The sequence below is a fragment of the Ambystoma mexicanum genome, chromosome 1q (genome assembly GCF_040938575.1).
Source record: "Ambystoma mexicanum isolate Mex_15411 chromosome 1q, UKY_AmexF1_1, whole genome shotgun sequence".
NCBI classification, from domain to species: domain Eukaryota; kingdom Metazoa; phylum Chordata; class Amphibia; order Caudata; family Ambystomatidae; genus Ambystoma; species Ambystoma mexicanum.
In genome coordinates this window covers 790,799,910-790,817,047 of record NC_090922.1, presented here as the reverse complement: position 1 = coordinate 790,817,047, position 17,138 = coordinate 790,799,910, and the positions used below count along the sequence as shown (strand labels likewise).

Below are 17,138 nucleotides of genomic sequence, written 5' to 3'. Positions count from 1 at the left end.
AATGCAGTTGTGGCTCAACAGCCAGTGGTGTCAGGCCAGCGGACAATGGGACGATCTAGTGGTTGTCTCGCCAGCCCTTGTTCTCTCGCTACAGTGGTGGTCGTGGGAAAACCTCTTGAAGGGGAAATCCTTCACCACCCCCGCAGTGGAGGCACTCACTACAGACTCCTCTCTCACAGGGTGGGGGAGCTCACCTGCTTCAACAGACAGTGCGCAGAGTTTGGTCGTCACACACAGCGTCCAACCACATAAACCTGTTGGAACTGTTGGCAGTATTCAAAGCACCGAATACTACCATATACTAGCTGAACAAACAGGGGGCACTCACTCTCAAGGGCTGTCCCAAATGTTGTGCGACAGTTTGAAGTGGGCTCTCAAACACATGTTCCTGTTATCACAACATGTTCCAGGGAAACACAATCTTCTGGCATACGTACTCAGCGGAAATTTCCCACTACCCATGGAGTACGAATGGGGGACTACACAAAGACATCACCTCAAACGTTTTCGCAGAATGAGGCTTCTCGGAGATGGTTATTTGCAGTTCTGGAGAACGCTTAATGCCAAGACTACGCCTCCATGTACCCGCAAAACCGCTCCAAGGGGAACAGACTCTGGGTCACATGGTCAGGGAAATTTGTTTACGCACTCCCCGACCGTCCCCCGTCCCCCGCCCGGAAACCCCTACTAAACAAGATGGTGCACAAGAACCACCAGGAACCAGTCACCATGATATTTGTGGCCCCCATGTGGCCCCACCAACCCTGGTTCGCTCATCTGATGGAGATGTCTCGATCTCCCCCAGTGATACTACCTTGCCCGTACAACATGTCTCTGGGCAAAGGGGAGACCCATGCCCGCAAACATTGAACTTAGCGGCCTGGCTCCTGAGGTCATAGTTGGGACACCTACAACTCCCTAATAGATGCATGGAAATACTAAAGGAAGCGAGAAAACCTAACACCCGGTAGTGCTATTCCAGTAAATGGAAACACTTTATCTGGTGCAATACCAAGGGCATCAATCCCATTGACTGCTCTCCTACTCGCATTGTATTGTACCTGACCCACTTGCTTGACTCAGGCTTGGTTTTTAATTCCCTTAAGGTTCACTTAGCTGCTCTCCGCCTACACTACGCCACAACAAAGCGCGTCATGGTGGAAGATGCCAGTTATTTAGGCTTTCATGGAAGTGGTCCAGACAATTCACCTCTGCATTTCTAATCCAGCTTCCGGATGGGACCTAAATGTGGTATTAATCAGACTAATGGGGTCTCCATTTGAGCCTATGCATAAGGCAAGTCTCTGAGATCTTACCTATAAGACAGCCTTCCTAGTGGCTCTCACTTCTATAAGAAGGGTTGGTGAACTACAGGCCCTTTCAGTTACAGTTCAGAGATAAGGTGGTTTTGTGCACTTGCCCTCGTTTTGCACCTACATTTAAATCCAAATTCCATGTGAACCAATCAATAGAACTGCCTACTTTCTTCCAGAACCCTACTAACATGGCCGAAAGAAGCCTACACACATTAGATGTGCGTAGGGCAGTCGTATTTTACCTGGACAGAACTAAACCACTGATAAACAAACCAATTTTTTGTTTCAGTGGAAGCTGATAGAGGAGAGGATCCAGTCTCTAAATCAGCAATCTCAAGGTGTATTGTCAAATGCATCACACTCTGTTACACTTTTGCTAAGAGAGAACTGCCCTTCAAGCCTAGAGCACACTACTCTGGGCACTGGGGCTGCCATAGCATTCATTGCAAATGTTCCCCTAGAGTCCATTTGCAAAGCGGCAACCTGGAGTTCTGTACACACCTTTACAAAACACTATTGCCTAGACACTAATTCTAGGTCTGATTCTCAGGTGGGAAAAGCAGTACTAAGACATCTTTTCACTACTGTTCCTTGTCACAACCCACCTCCAACTCCAGGTACTGCTCGCTAGTCTATGCACAGCATGTGATTGTACAAGATTGCAGATGAACAAGCATCAGAAGACATGCGATACTCACCGTAAAAGCATTTCTGATGATTGTATCTGCTTAAATTCACATGCGCCCACCCTTCCTCCCCGCTTGGATGGAAGGAACATAGACGTCTTACTACTTTCTCTTTTCTGTACTCACTCAAGATGGTCATAAGGCTCCCTCCCGGCAGAAAAAATACAATCGGAGCGACCTGGGCGCATGAGGGATTTTGGGTACACTACACGTCACATAAGGATAGTTTTACAGGCACCCATATGTTGAAGTCCCCTTTCGATTTTCGAAAGACATGATGCAGTAATCCGCGGTTCCCATGGATGTCGGACTATATGCACAGCATGTGAATCTAAGCAGATAGAATTATCAGAAATGCTTTTACGGTAAGTAATGCTTATCTTATACTGTTTCTTCCACTGTCAAGGTCACCATTCTTGAACTTCCTGCTGGGTGACAAGTAGGCTGATTCCCTGCCCCTATGACAAGAGGGTGGGTGGCCTTGCACCAAGCCATCACGGTGGCATCGAATATTGCGCACTCCAGTCTCCTCCTTGGCACCAAGGTTGGCTGAAGGCTACAGACTTCACAGCGGATGTATAGTCCAAGGTTGTGGCTGTGGACATGCTTTTCGATGGGGACCATCGGTTTGGAAAGGCTGTGGGCGAGACGCTCCAGTTAAGACTGACAGATGGTGCGTTCCCTTTGGTGACTTACAGAGGAAGTTGGGGGTACTCTAAGAGGTACTCTGCACCATATTGCCCTGCCGCTCTACCATCCAAGAAGCCTACAGGGGATGCCACTGCCTTCTGCAGTGAAAGACCGATGTTGTCGCCCACAGGCTAGGACGCAGACACCCAAGCAGGCCTGAACCGGTTGTGGATCCGGGCCCCCACATACATACCAATGTGGGCGACTAGTCGGTGAACTTTGTCAAGTGGAAGACCATCACCACGGACAAATGGCTGCTGGACGTTCTCCATCAGGAGCACACCTTGGAATTCTATCATGGGTGTCCTTCCGTTCCTCCTGTCCTGGAACGTTCTATAGATCGCCTGTATTTAGAGAACTGTATGGGCCCTGGCAAAGATGCTGCTGAGAACAGTGCAGCACAGGGAGAAGCTGGACCAACAATTGGGTCTGCGGACGTTGTTAACATGGAGGATACTGAGGATATTAACATTGTTCTTTCATCATCTTCTTTGAGACTCCAGGACTTACTTCGAGGCCAGGAAGGGCAGAGACTCCCTAAGGAATACTCTGGATTTCTGCCACTTCCGGCACTTGGTGGAATCGTCTTTGCCTCAATGACTGTACCTGTGAATGTAGAAGCTTCCCCCAAGGCCTTCTGTCAGATGGCATAAGGGGTATAAATCAGTTTAACCCTTTACCAGACAATGCAGCCCTGTTGGCAAAAGGTATTGAAGTTCACCTGGATTCACAGCATAAGGTTTGCCATCCACATGTTACTTGGCTGGTCCCACTAAATGCTATTAAATTGCATGGTCCTGATAGTATACAAGCTGGACTGCAGCTACATGTCGGTCGTCCGGACGAACAAATTGACAGCAATGGACTAGAGTACGGGACAGCTTGAAGCTAAATTAAGAGAGAAGAGGCTTACTTCATTTGTCACTTCAGCTAGTGCAAGGAACTTAGTGTATGGTTCTGTGAAACATGTCCCACCTTCTTCCTAGCAAACATAAAACCTTTTTTTGTTTAAAGATTGTCTTGGACCATTGCAGGATTGGAGAGTATATGAAGTGTTCCTGAGTTGATGGACTTTTTGAATCAGTTTGATATTATGTTTCAGGAAAATTGGTCTGTTGCTCCCACAGATTTAATGAGTTACTGCTTGATTTCTGTTAGTGCTGCTCGTAGTAGACTGGGGATGAAGGGAGGGCATGGAGGTTGGCTATTTATACTTCAGCATCGATATGCTGTGTAAGTAACTTTTTTTCATCCGATACCCTTTTGATTGTAGATATTACATGGTATTTTGGTAAGAAATTGTTTGTAAATTTTATATGCTGAGGGAGGGAAAGAGATGGGGGGGTTTAGGGGAGGGTTCAGGGGAGGGGCCCGCTGGAGAAGTTACTTCATTCACAGAACTGGATTGATGCCTGATGGCGACAAATTCCCAAAGCAATCCCTTATATTATATAGGAGGGGAATGAAGCCTACAAATTGGGAATGCATTATGTGAGATGGCTTTACAAAATGATGATACAGCTTTGCATCGCCCCATTCTGGTTTTGTCTGATCTAACTTCTGATGCCCCTGGTCAGGAATTCCTGTTAAGGTTATATGAGTTCGGCTTACGTCCAGTAAATGGCAGGTGCCCCTCAGATGTTCCAGTTAGTTATACTTTTAAAAACTCTAAATATAGTTCTATTAGTGACTATTTTTAGTGGACATATCTAGCTGGAACTTATTTTGTGATTTTGAAGTAATTCCACGTCTGGAAAGTGACCACAACCCTTTCCATTGTTCTGAGCATTTGCCTTTTTAGGTTTTAAACTTAGCACTTTCTTTTTCCTGCCACAGTTGGGAGGTGATTTTATCCTTGATGAATCCTTTTTAGGCTTACTTGTTTATGTGTCAACATTTTTTTTTATAATCTAGAAAGCATCGTTTTTTTCTGCACATCTGTTCATTTGAATTTGCGATGTAAAATTTGTAAAGGTGTAAATACATTTTTGCTACCAAAACAAATAAAGAAATAAAAGAAAATAACATTTCCATTGCCCTTGAATAGTAGACAGCCTTGTTCAGGGGAATTAGAAATTTTCACTGAAGAAATTTATAAACCATTGTGGCCTCAATGTGATCAGGAACATGTGATGTCGAGATGCATTCGTAATGCCCTGCCTTGCCTTGAAGAGTGTCTGAATCCCCTTATTGATTCAAACACGGTGCTGAATAAATGGGGCAGTAGGAGGATTGCAGGTGAGGCTTTTTTGGTCCTAAGAGGAAGCTAAGGCATAACAAAAGGCTTGGGTGGTTTGGGAACAAGTGTGTGTCTGGTAATCAATCACTCCTAATAGCCTTGAAATGCCCAATCAGGTGCAGCAGGGAAATTGCAGCCTTTAGGCTATTATATAGAAATGCAATTCCCATGGGAAAAGCAGAATGGGCTGCAAAGAGATGGAAAGACCTGGAAATGGCTGCGGTCTAAGATTGCTGCAGGTTTAAATAACTTATTATTTTTATTTTTTATTTGTAATGTATAGTTTATTACAAACTTTTATTACAAAGTAGAAAAAATCCTCATTTAATTTCCAATGTTTCCTATGTTCCGCCTATCGCATTCTTTTTTTTTTCTTCTCCTTTACATCAGATTTTCTACTATTTCAGCATATGATAGTATCTATAAAATGTATGACTGAGCATGACGGGTGCACCGAACTCCCACTTAATATTCGGAACCACCAATCATCCATATTCATGATTATGGCAGCAAACTTTCCCAGATGCAGAGTTCTCGGGTCTTTGAGCATATGACAGACTGTAGTTAGATGCCTTATCGATTCTGTTTCAATCCCACAGTATCTGCATACATTGTCCTTCGTAGTCTGATCATGTCTCATTAGTAACATTTCTTTAGTTTTTATTGCATTCAGGCGCAAACTAAGAAATCCATCACGATGATATTGTGATGGAAATTGCAACAGATACCTCTGCATTAAGTTCAATTTGTTCTTGGTGGGGCCATGTTTTGGGGCAGTTGGTAAGCCTTCCAACTTTGCCAGATTTTGTATCATGCCCATTCTTGGTTTTCTTTTTGCAATTTGTGGTTGAGCTGTCAGCATCTCAGTTTATTTCGGCGGCTTGCATGATTGCCTTTAGGTCTTTTACCCATTTCGAGAGTATTCCCGTATATGTTCGACTGTGGTTGGGGGTGAGTATTTCGTATGCCGGTTCTGGATTTGGTATCTTCTTTCTTAGAAGGGCTAGTGACTTCCAAATCACATTTACGTAAAGTTCGTCTAATGCCAACTCGTGTCTGATGACTGTGATCGATATATATTTTGGCAGTTTTAATACTCTCTTCAAAAACATCCCTTCCAGTTTTGCCCAAATTCTGTGGTCTACGTTCCACCCTGCTTCGGAACCAAAGGTGATGGCCGGTAGAACGTCCGTACTGGTGTTAAGGTGAATTTTCCATATAGACTATGGATTTGTGCACCTTGAATTGCTAAGGTTTTGGTTCGTCGCACAATGTCTTGTACCCAACTCCATTCACATATTGATTTGCTGACCGTGACACCCAAGTATCTGATTTCCGCTATTTCTGCGATAGGTATGTTTTCAATCCTCCATCGGACGTTTTTATTTTTGTCGCCTTTTACTGATCCAATATGCATGATTTTTGTTTTGCTGACATTTATCTTTAGCTCATTTTGGTTCATATAATGCTGGAGATTTGTTAGCAATCGTTGGAGTCCTATCTGTGTGGTGTCCACCAAGACTAATTCATCAGCGTAGGTTATACAGTTGATATGTTGATCATTTATCTTTGGAGGAAAACATTTCACATTACTCAGTGCAGCTGGCACGTCGGCAATAAACAATTTAAACAGACATGCAGTCATAGAGCAGCCCTGTTTTACGCCCTTTTACGTCGTCTTTGCTTCTGATAATTGGCCTTTTTCATTTATTCTTATTTGAATTGTTGTCATTGTATGTAGAGCTTTTATAGGTTGTAAGAGACTTCCCGGGCAGTCCCAATGTTTTTATTTCTGCCACAGCATTTCACGGTTGATTGTATTGAATGCTTGGTGCATATCAATATAAGAAATGTAAAGCTTTGTTCTTTTTTCTAGGGCGTTTAATTTTAATATGTTTACCAGAGTCAGATTGATTTCAGTCCCTACGCCCTTGGTGAAACCAGTTTTGACGACAGTAATTTTCTTCTTGGTTGCCCATGCTGTTAGTTTCTGCTGTAGGAAGTTAGCAAAAATCTTGCCGATTGTGTCAAGTAGGGCAATTGGGCAATAATTGGCTGGATCAGCCCGATTGCCTTTCTTAAAGATTGGAACTATTATGGCCATTGTCCCAAGAGTGTGGTATTTTCTTGTGCTCTGCAAGTCTTGCGAATAGGCTTGCGATGAAAGTCGACCATTCATGTTTGTTTGCTTTCAGCATAACGCTGGTAATGCCGTCCGGTCCAGCTGCATGTGAGTTTTTCAACTTTACTATTACGGCACATATATCTTCGGCTGTCTCATTGCAGTCCCATCGAGCCACCACTTCTTGTGCAGGGGAAGATGTTACATTATCTTTTGAAAACACTTTGTTGTAATGTAAATAATAAATTCCAGTAAAGATGGAGGGGAGCTTCAGAGATTTCGGCAAATAGTTGGTTCAATCATTACTCAAGAATGTATAACTCTTCATTCACCTGTTACGGCATTAAGGGTGCCCCCAATTGTGACAAATGGAGCACCTCGTAAACCCGTGCAAGATGATCATATTGGTTTTTCTATAAAGAACATGGATAACGCACTTAAAAACGTATCTAACGAGAAAAATGCTAGTCCAGATTTGGTCCCAATTGAGTTCTCTAAATATGAACGTGAAATCTGGGTACCTTAGTCACTAGACTGTTTAATATTATCTCATGGAGAAGACAATTCCACGCAGCTGGAACCAGGCTATTTTCTTGACGATCTTTAAGAAGAGGAACACTGCAGCTTCAACATACTATCGCCCAATTTTCTTCATTCATATAACCGCGAAATGGTTTGGACGGGCACTCGATGGGAATATCATGAACTGGGTAGAGGAGAATATTTTCAGATATCCAATACAGTTTTTGTAACGGCATGAGGACGGTTGACCAAATCCTGAATTTGTCTATTTTGGGGAAATATGCTCATGGCTATAGGACCCTCATTTATGTAGCATTTATGTATCCTTTATGGACTTTGACACTTTTCAACTGCGTAAATTGTGGGAAGCTGTTGACATACCTGAAATCTCTTGGCATGCTGCCATCTTTACTAGATCTCCTGGTAGCTATGCACACAGACATCTCAGTAAGAGTACTTGTTAACGCATTAGGGGAGTTATCAGACCCCATAAATTCAACTTGTGGCGTTAGACAGGGATGCGTGTTGGCACCATTGCTTTTTATTTTTTATATCAATTCACGGTCTGCCATCTTAAACTACCTTTGCAGTGATGTATGTAAGCTAGCTGAAAGGCTCCTCCCGGTGTTAATGTACGCTGATGATCCTGTTCTTATTGCAAGAACGGGAAGGGCCCTCCAACAGTTGAAGGGCTTTTGTCGTAACATGTCCGGAAGATATCTGCACAATGTGGCAAAATCAAAGTAATGTGTATTGGGACCATAAAAAGTAAAACAAGAACCATATTGGCCTATGGACATGCTGTGCAATGGGTTAGCTTTTTTTCGTACCGGTCTGTGAAATTTCAAAAGGCCTTGAGTGGCGTATGCATATTGATTCTCAGCTCCAACCATTATTGTACTGGATCAGTCTCAGGGGTAACCCAGCTTTATCATTGACAAGGTAATTAATTCAGGCTATTTTGGACTCAGATGTGCAATATATGTTCAGTCATACAAATATAGTTTAGCCGTTTTAAACAGCTTGGTCTGGTGGATTGTTTCCATGGCAAATCAGGTGGGGGGGTCGGTGAGGCACCAGAAACCCTGACCAAGGTCTTTTTCAAGTTAAAACAAATTGAGAGAGGCTTGTGAATCAAGCAATGCATGTTAGCTTAGCAGGAAGAACAATCTAGGACCATCAAAATACATGTTTTGGTTTAATGACAGAAGGACAACAGTCTTCCTTCGCTTAAGGTCTAACCTACTTTCTACAAAAAGCACCTTGCAGGACAAATGAAGGAATGGTTTGAATAGGTGCCATTGCAATCAAAATGATGTTAATTATCTGTTATACTTGATAATATGCCATCTATACACGACACTGTGGCCCAAATCTGTCCATTTGTTTAGAGATCAGGGGTTAAGAAGGGCATGTTCAGCGCTTTTAACCTGATTTCATTGGCCTACAACCCCCCCCCTCCCCTAAGTGTTATCTATGCACAATAAATGTTTGTTGAGTATGAAATGGAATTGAGTGCTTTTATTGTAGCATACGTAACTTTATTGTGCTGTTCATTTTCAGCTATTGTATTGTTTTATATAACATTTGTGCTGTGGGTTTTCATTGTACTTTGCCCAAAATAAAGATCCATCTAGCTATCCTCCTGTCGCACGTCAAGTACTACACATGGCCCAGCTGCTGCAGGAGGTTCCGGCCATGTCAAGGGGGGTGCTCCAGAGTCAGTGGATTGGTAGCCAATCCTAGACTTGCGCCACCCCCAAGTATTTGAAATCCCTGAAGTTCAGGATGGTCATGTTGCAGCACCTGCTCGACCAGCTGGAGGAAGGGGGTTTCCTGACGGATCTAGCGGACGCAAGTCTTTCATGTTCCCATTCATTCAAATCTTCGAAAGATCCTGTGGTTTGTGGTCCAGGGACGGCACTGTCAGTTCAAGGCCCCGAAATTGACGCAAAGGGCATTCACAAAGTGCTTGGCTGCTGTGTTAGCGCATCTACGTCTCCAGGGCATCCACGGCTACTTTTATCTGGACTGGCTCATCTCGCGCGCTCATGCGCTGGCTATCCAGCACACTGCAGAGACCATTTGCCTTCTCATGGAGCTTGGATTCCCCAACTACCCAAAGTCCTGCGTGCAGCCACTGCAGAGCGCGCTGTTACTCTGCGCCTGTTTCAACGCGGTCGCATACCTGGCTACCTACTCGGAGGGTTATGGCCATCCTGGGAAAGGTACTGCGTCTGTCGTCGGCACAGTCCACGAAAGTGCGAGTTTTAAGTCGCTGCTGGGCATGATGGCCTCCTGCATCCACCTCGTTCCATTCTACAGTCTCAAATTGAGACCCCTCCAAGAGTTCCTAGATGCGTGGTGGCTGCAGGTTACAGGCTCTTGGATGGATAAGATCGCCCTCAACCAGGAGTTCTGAGAAGCTCTGATAGTGGGGAATATGCCCACATCTGATGCAGGGAGCTCCTTTTCATATCCCACCGCACCAGGCCACGGTCAACACGGATGCGTCGAGGGAAGGATGTGGGGGGGGGGGTCCCACACCATGTCGCACCCCAATAGCCTGACTCCCGGAGGAAAGACTTTCACATCAACGTCCTGGAACTCTGGGCAGTCTTGTGGGCCCTCAAATCATTCTTGCCTTAACTGCGGGTCAAGGTGACGAGGCTCTTCATTCACTGACAAAACCACCATGTTCTACATCCATAAACCGGGCAGAGCGTGCTTACCGGCACTCTAAGGAAGCTCAGTCCATGTGGCATTGTGCCATTCTTCAGGACATGTTCCTCTTCCCCTTTCACTTGGCAGCCACCAAAAACACCATCACAGATGAACTCTGCAGCAAGCTTTGGTCCTGCCACAAGTGGGAGCTTTGTGAGGATCAAGTATCCTTTCTCTTCAGCATGTGGTGTCAACCGGGAATTGACTTCTTCTTGATGGCGGCCAACTCCAAGCGCACAGGTTTGCCAGCAGGTTCCCTCAGCCGAGCAGTCTGGGGGATGTCTTGTTCCTGTAGGAGGGGCTCTTTCTGTACACCTTCGCTCCTATCCCACTAGGTGTGATCAACACACTCCAACCATATCCTTGCAGGATACTGTTGGAGATTCATAATTTTTATTCTTCCCATTTTCTAGTGAGACACCCAGCACTTTTTGCTGGACCTTTTTTCTTTAAGTCCTGAAACAGTGGAACCTTTTTCCACTCATTCATTCTGTGGGCTCTGTCTTTTTGGAACTCTATTCTTTGTAATCTACCTGTACTATGTAGTTGTTCTGCTCCATATCTCTTAAAGATACCTGTATTTTCCGGTTGTAGGTGAAAGGGCCGACTGCAATAATTTCGAGTCAAAAGGACCACAAAAAAATGTGTTTTAAAGAAAATTATTTTGGGGATGGCAAATGAGGGGATGGGGGGGGTTTGGGAGTCCCCTTGCCAGCCTCCCCTCCCCTCCCCCACCCCGAAACCCCTGTTTTTGGTGTAAAAACCACTTCTTTTTCCTATACGGAAACAAAAAATAGACATTTTAAAAAAGGCATTCAACCTTTTTTTTCAGTCCTTTTTGTTTAGAAACTATTGTAATTGGAAACAATGTATTCGACCCTTTAACTGGACACCGTATTTTCCGACTGCAGCACACAGCTCCTTATGGGCCGCGTTGCTTGGGACCCTTAGGGTCCTCCTTAAAGATTATTTTTCTATATCGTGAAGTAACTACAGTTCTCCAGCAATGGATCTTTCATGGATTCACATGCTGTGAATATTCCCAGTCAGGCTGGGAACCTCTGTCATTTTAACCTTGTTTTCCTATGGAAAACTTTACTTCAGTGTCCTATCAACATCCTTTTTGGGTGCTTTAGTCCCCACCAATGGGACGTAGGGTATAAATGGCCCCGCGGCTTCCCTTCAGATTTCAACCGTCTCCAACTGTTCGATCACCTTGTGTTCGATGTGTTTTTTGCATGTGTACTATTGGTGTATTGAGATGGCTTTTGGGGCTCCGAAGAAGTCTGTTCCGACCCTGTGACTTGTGGGTTGAAGGTGTATGAGGGGGACAGACATATGGATTGCCTCTACTGCCTTTACCCCCTCACTCAGCTGACTCTTGCGAGATTTGTAGAGGATTTTTGCAAAATACTCATAAGGACCGCAATCGGCGGTTGGTTTGTTGGCTTAATGAGGGCACCTACCTCGCCTCGAAGTGGGGTCGGTCCAGAGCCTGTCCTCTGAGCGGCCTGTACAGGTGGCGGCTCATTGCCGGCCGGCGGCAGCCGAGCCTCCAGCTAAGAAACATCGTCCTGCTCCTGGGTCAGAGGTCTGGAAGAGTGGTAGATCCTCTTCGAGTAAGCAACTGTTGAAGGGTGCTGCTTTGTCCAAGCATGGTCGGTCGGACCATTCCGGATGGTCTGGAGGTAGGCCCGACAAGTCGGTGCTGCAGGAGAAGCCAAGAAAGACTTGTCGTCGAAGCACTCCTCTTCAGGGGACCATCAAAGGTCGTCGCCTAGCAGGAGTCTTCTAAGCACCGGTCCAGCGCTGTGGAGCAGGCCGGATCGCCTAGGAAATCTACACCGCAGGTGGCGGTTCAGACGACGTCCTCGTTGATGTCCTGTCGTTGCCGACGGTTACTTTGCCATCTACGGTGCTGTTGTCGACGGTTGTGTCATCGGCTCTGGCGACGACAGGGTTTGATAAAGGCCCGATGACGAGAAAAGCAGTGAGGATGGATACCGATGGCTTGATGTTGACGAGTGGCGCTTGGCAGTCTTCCGCCTTTGTCTTGCTTATGCCTGACACCATTCTATATCAAGAGATGGCTGCTTTTTCAGTGTCCTCGGGGATGGACGACGACCGGGAGCCGATGTTGGGGCCTTCGGCCTTGGGGCTGCTGTGTGTTGGACCTTCGTCGGTGGGTATGGGTGCTGGTCCTGCTAGTTAACCGCTGGTGAACCCGCAGGCTATGTTGTCGCTCTAGGTTCTGTGCACGCTGCAATCCTTGTTGGGCCAGCTGGATGCGAGGTTACCCCCTCTGAATGTGGTCCCAGTGGGGCTTGTCATGGACGCTGCTGGTGTTCCTCTGTGTTAGTCGGCTACGGCTGGGTTGCAGTTGCCTCTGCCGGAGTGAAGATCGTCCACGTTCCTACCCTTTCGCGCCTTGAAACAATTGTGTATAGGCGCGTTACAAATGCCATATCATATACCCTGAGGAGTGTGAACTGTCGGAGTCGGACAGTGTGCCTCGGGACACCAGGTCTACTGGTTCTTTGCTGACAAGGGATGCAGCGTGGGATACGGATGGGGAGGTGAAACAGCCTCGTAGTCCAGCGCAATCATCCCCTCCTGATGATGATGCGTTCCACGCTATGATGGCTAAGGCATGTGTGGAATTTGGGTTGACTCCTGAGGAAGAGCGGAAGGAGTGCTTCCTGTTCGATCACGTGGGCAGGAGACGGAAAGCTATATTCTCCATGCCTATTCTGGACCACGTGTGGCAGGAGGGCCTGCGCACGATGCAACCTTCTCGGAACCGGCCGTCAAAGGTAAGCTGGAGAAAAAGTTCAAGGCCCCTGAGTCTATCCCGAAGTGCTTGGTGTCACAGCCCACTCCTGAGTCTGTGGTGTCTACGGCAGCCAGCCGTAAGGCCCGAAGTCAACACAAGTGTGTTACTCCTCCGGACAGTGAAGCCAGGAGACAGGATACCTTTGGGAAGAAGGATTTTGACTGTTGGGGCGATGGCGGTGAAGGCGGCCAATTCCTTAACGATCATGGCGCGCTATGATTGTGAGATGTGGCATCGGATAGCACCTATTTGGAACATCTGCCTGAGGAGCGTCGCAAGACCGCCATGCTTTTGGTGCGTGAAGGGGAGGAAGCTTCCAATCACAGTATTAATATAGCCGTTGATCTAGCAGAGTCTGGCATTTTTATTTTTAAATATAGTTTTTATTGGCATTTTTTTAAGGTTATTACAACAAACATATCATTTCAATTCGGTTCCATTCCCAGAAAATACGTTCAGTCAATATAGTCCCCTTTTTCCTTTCGGCATTTCCAACAGTGAGGGTTGTAACCCGGGCTCGTTCTGGCTATCAACTGTGGGGGGGGGGGGGGGTAGTGCCATCTGTGTAAAACCTTTAGAGCTTGGTGTCTGTACTGGGGGGAGGTTGTTGAGCGATGGTCCCAGATGCACATTTTAGTTCACCTTTTGTCATCTATTGCCGTGCCCAAATCTTTTTCCCATTGTGTCCGTGCTGGTGGGGGATCCCTATGTATCGAGAGCAAGAGGAGCTTGTACAAACGGGATATGACCCCCCCTGGAGCCTCGTGTGGAGATGATCGTTTTCTCGAAGTCCGTGAGGTCCCTCCTGAGGGTGTCACCCCATGAGGTTTCGGAGAGGACTCCCTTCAGTTGAAGGTAGCGGAAAGGTGATAGCTTGCACAGCTCCAGGGCTTCCTCCAGATCCAGAAGGGGCATGAAGGAGCCGCCCACCCACAAGTGCCATGCCCTAACGAGGCCTGCCTCATACCACCTCTGATATGCGGCAGGTTCCGCTACTTTGGCCAGGAATGGTGGCACCCAAATACAACTCAACGGAGAGGGCCAGGTTGTGAGCCATCTGTAGTAGCTCCCCTCCTTCCAGATGGACCACAGAACACCCAGTACTGGGTGGTCCAGAACCCACCTGGGGATGTGTGCTCTAGGGACCCACACCCACTCGTCGAGCGTGACCGGGGCAAGCAACCCATTATCCAGTGCCACCCATTGCTTTTCTGACTCAGGGTTGAAATGGTCGACCAGAATCCTCAGCTGGGAGGCCCTGTAGTATGTTTCAAAATCTGGCAATCCAACCCCTCTGTCTTACTTGGGCCTCGTTAGGACATCGTAGGAAATCCTATGTTTCTTTCCCACCCAGAGGAATCTGAGCAGGGTGCGTTTCATTGACTGTAGGAACGGGGTGAGGACCTGAGTGGGGAGCATCTGGAAGAGGAATATAAATTTGGGAAGTACCACCATTTTGATTAGGTTGAGTCGTGCCATCCATGAGAACCCCGAGACCGCCCACCTCTCTACATCTCTCTTGACCTCTGTCCACAAAGGGGTGAAATTGCTCAGGAAGAGGTCTTTTGGGTCAGGTGTGATTTGAGTTCCCAAGTGTCGAAACCCCTCTCTCTGCAATTGGAAGGGGAGACCCTCCACATACTCCTTCTTGGTTTCCGATAGTCGGCCCCCCATGAAAGCCACAGATTTGCCCAGGTTAACTTTGTACCCCGAGAGGTTCCCATAACGCTCCAGTGCCCGCAACACATGAGGGATCGTCTGTGACGGTTTAGAGACATAGAGGAGAGCATCATCTGCGAACAAGCTGATCTTACAGTGAGAGCCGCCCATCTGAATTCCAGTGATAGCCTCATTGTTACCACCGAGATCGCCCAGGGTTCCATGACAAGGGCGTATATCAGGGGGGGATAGTGGACAACCCTTTCTTTTTCCTCGCCCTAGGGGGAAGGAAGGCCTCTGATTCCATCCCATTGGTGGCCACCCTGGCCGGGGGGGCGGAATATAATGCCGCCATCCATCCCAACCACCTCTGGCCCGTCCCCATTGCCGTGAGGACCTCCCGCCAAGAAGGCCAAACTCACCCGGTCGAAGGCCTTTTCTGCGTCCAGTGACAGCAGGAGGACCCCCTCGTCCCGGGTTTCCCTTGAATGCAGCACATGGAGGGTTTTGCGCATGTTGTCCGAGGCTTTTCTATTTAGTATGAAGCCCGTCTGATCTGGGTGAACCAGGTGGGGCAAGCATTTCTCCAGGCGAGTGGCCAGGATCCTTGCAAAGATTTTAGCATCGAGGTTCAAGAGGGAGATGGGACTATAGGAGCCACACTCTGTCAGGTCTTCTCCTGGCTTGGAGATTACCGAGATGAGGGCCTGTAGGAATGTGGGGGGGATCGTCTTTGTTACGGATTTGGTTAAACAATTTGGCCAAGGGTTCCATCAGTATGGGCTGGAATTGTTTGTAGAAATCGGCCGTATACTCATCTCCCCCTGGGGCCTTCCCTGCTTTAAGTCTCTTGATGGCTGCCTCCACCGCTATATCCCACTCCAGGCCCTGCAATTCGGCCTCTGTTAAGCGGGGCAGCCGGTGTTCCTCCAGATATACCCGGATCTCCACCAGTGATTCCCCCCTCTTGTTTTGTGTACAGGTCCCTATAAAAGTTTGCAAAGGAGCCCACTATCTCTGCCTTTTTATTGAGGACCATACCCTCCCCATCTTTAATAGGGCCGACCCTCCTCTCTAGTCTGCAACCCCTGGCTCTACGTGCCAGTAAGGTCCCCACCCTATCCCCCTTTTCGTAGTACCTTTGTCGCATGTATCTGTTTCTTGACCACCTCCCCTATGAGGACCGTGTGTAGGGCCTGGTGCTTCTCACGCATTTCCGATAGGAGGGACTCCGTCAGCCCCCTCCTGGGTAAGCCTACCCCGCAGGCTCTTGAGTTCCACCTGTAACTTGGCCTCAATGAGCCCCCTTTCCCTCTTACGCCTGGAACCCTCGGCTATGAGGAGACCACGAAAGGTAGCCTTTGCCGCCTCCCACACTGTCACCATATCCGTCTCCCATTGTCGTTCGTCTCGAAGTACGCCTCCATTTCGCCTCTCAGGAAGTCCCTGAAGACCGGATCCCTCAGGAGCGTATCATTGCACCGCCACCGGGCTGACCTGAGGGACAGGGGGAGCGACCAGTCTGCCACAAGAAGCTCATGGTCGGACCACGTTATTGCCTCCACCCTTGGGGCTGTAGCTACCCCACTCCCCTCTATAGAAGTTAAAAGGAAATCAATTCTGGTGTAGGTGTGGTTTGGGGGGGGAGAAGAATGTATATCCCCCGGGCTCCGGGAGTGCCGCTTGCCAGACGTCCTCCCAGTAATGTTCCCTCAGAAGGGTCTGAAACGTTAGGTTATCTTTAGTTATCCCTTTTGGTTCCGTTGCCCTTGCCGTCCACTAGTCCAGCCCAGGGTCTATTATAAGATTGAAGTCGCCCCCCAGTATCATGGCCCCTTCAGCCCATTCATCCATTACCCCTAGGATCTGGGTCAGGAAACCTATCTGGCCTGAGTTGGGAGCGTAGAGGGTGGCCAGGGTTATGCGTTCCCCTTCGTAAGTGCCCTTAATCCCCTGGAACCTCCCCCCAAAGCCTCTCTTGGTTTCTGTATTAGTAAGGTGGAATGTTTTGCTCAAGAGAATCCCCACCCTTCCTTCTTCGAGCTTCTGTGGGAGGCCCAGAAGTTGGCTCCAATTTCCCTCCCCCTGATGGGTGATTACCTCCCCTGTCTGTAATGGGTTTCTTGGAGGAACAGCACCATTAGCTGTTTGCGGAACATATTACTGGTCAGTGACCTCTTGTTTTGAGAGTTGAGGCCCTTGACATTGAGTGTGCCTATCTTGCCTTCAACCATTGTCGTCTAGGTGGTCCATCTCTAACTTCACCGTAGTGTAATGCTTGCGTGCGGCCTGCTGTAAAATAGATTCTTGTTCGAACTGGCTAGTCCCCCCACCACCCCCTGTAAAC

The 17,138-nt window shown here is 47.5% G+C and overlaps 1 protein-coding gene across 4 annotated transcripts in view; it reads left to right on the top strand.

The window, feature by feature from the left end:
• The window catches only part of TPR (translocated promoter region, nuclear basket protein), a 2,097,972-nt gene that overhangs the window by 1,034,391 nt on the left and 1,046,443 nt on the right, over positions 1-17,138 (top strand). The gene's annotated exons all lie outside the window — the stretch shown is intronic.